We start from the raw sequence: 1,855 nt of genomic DNA on the forward strand, positions 1-1,855 counted from the left end.
AGAACTCAAAACCAAAAGAAAATTTCGAAAAATTTTATTCTTGATAAATCATCACATTTTTATACCACTTTATCATTCATCAATTAGTTTTTCCAAAAAATAAATAGTTTAAGCGAAAAACGTTTGGTTCCATACTTTTTATTCACCTGGTATATTTAAAAAAAAATAAGAAATATAAAATTAATAATAAACAAAACGCTAATTTCTAGAAATAAGACATAACTTCAAAACACAATCTTAAAAATTTAATATTTTTTTAATGTATAAAACTGTTCAAAACAAGGAACTACACAAAGCGCTACGTTACATGTTTTGCACATATATATAGTTTCTTTTCGAAGTTTATGGTGAGAACAATCCACACAGCGCCTACTCATCACCTTGTTTTTATCGTTTCGCTGTTCCGAGACAGTGATAAAATGCCTTTCAATTAGGCGCAACGGTAATTCTTCATTTCCCCTGTTCCCTGAGTACCGGTGTTGATGTACTTTGTGTTCAGCTATTAGCTCCTTTACAAGAGCTAATTGGAAGTCAAGCACTGGTATTTTCTTACGTGTTCTTAGTTGATAAAGCGCATGTGAATTTAGCATAGTCATGTCTAACAAATGAAAAAATATTTTTCTGTAGCATTTAAGAGTTTTTCTGACACTTTCCGTGCTACTATACAGCATGTCACATTTATCAACAGCTCCCATGTTTTTATTGTAATGTAGTATTGCCTTTGGTTTTACCACTTCTTGCCCGTACTTGTTTTGTACCGTTACTATCTCCATATTGTGGAATGTGGTTAGCATGGACACATCTCTTTTGTCGTGCCATTTTAACGCTAAGATGTTTTCAGTGCAAGAATATTGAACTTCCCTTTTTTTAATTTATTTTTAAGAGTTGGCATATTTTTTCTATTTAATTTAACTGTCCCACAAGCATTAACTTTATTTTCATGTAGAATTAAAAATAGTTGGGGACTAGTGTACCAATTGTCTACGTATAAATTGTGACCTTTATTTAAATAAGGTTGCATTAGAGTTAAAACTATGTTAGCTCCTGTCCCAAAATTGAATTCTTGAACTTCTGTACTTGCTCTGGTATATATTATAAAATTTAATACATATCCAGTTTTACAGTCACATAAAACAAAAAACTTGATTCCAAACCGATGACGTTTTGTCGGAATATACTGTTTATAACTTATTCGTCCTTTATATAACATTAAACTTTCGTCTATCCAAAGATTTTGAAAAGGAAACAAATGTTCTTGAAAAGTCTTTTTTAGGTGGTCAACAATTGGTCTGATCTTAAACAGACGGTCATTTGAGCCAAGTTGTTCTTCATTATTTGAAAAATGAAGATTTCGCAATAGAAGAATATACCTATCCCGAGGCATTAATTGCCCAAAAATTGATGTAGCCAAAAAAGGTACATTTCGTTTACATCTGTAGGTTTCCACCGATTTTGACGCGATGAATTACTCGGTTCTACATTATTTTCAGACGCTGCATAACGTTTTCGTTTTCACCTTCAAATTCACTGTTTTCAAACTCATTTTCACTGTTTTCATACTCATTTTCACTATCACTAATCATTAATATTTTGTACAGTTCCTTATCACTTAAATATTGCTTAGACATTGTTGATATTTATACTTCATTTCACGACCAGATATAGTAATAAAAACGCTCACTTGCACCCGCGCTGTTTGAATAACGGCTTATTATTGGTCAAAATCTGTAAGTTCGTTTCACACCAAAACAGCGTGTGCCTGTCAAATTGATAAGTGTTTCCATGATGCTACGGTTGGCAGCACTTACTTCGTTCTATGCCACGCGTCGTTTCATGTTGGTTGCTGTTTTTTTTT

Source organism: Tribolium madens, unplaced genomic scaffold, assembly GCF_015345945.1.
Source record: "Tribolium madens isolate multiple individuals breed KSU strain unplaced genomic scaffold, Tmad_KSU_1.1 Scaffold_20;HRSCAF=117;Tcas5.2_LG4, whole genome shotgun sequence".
NCBI lineage: Eukaryota > Metazoa > Arthropoda > Insecta > Coleoptera > Tenebrionidae > Tribolium > Tribolium madens.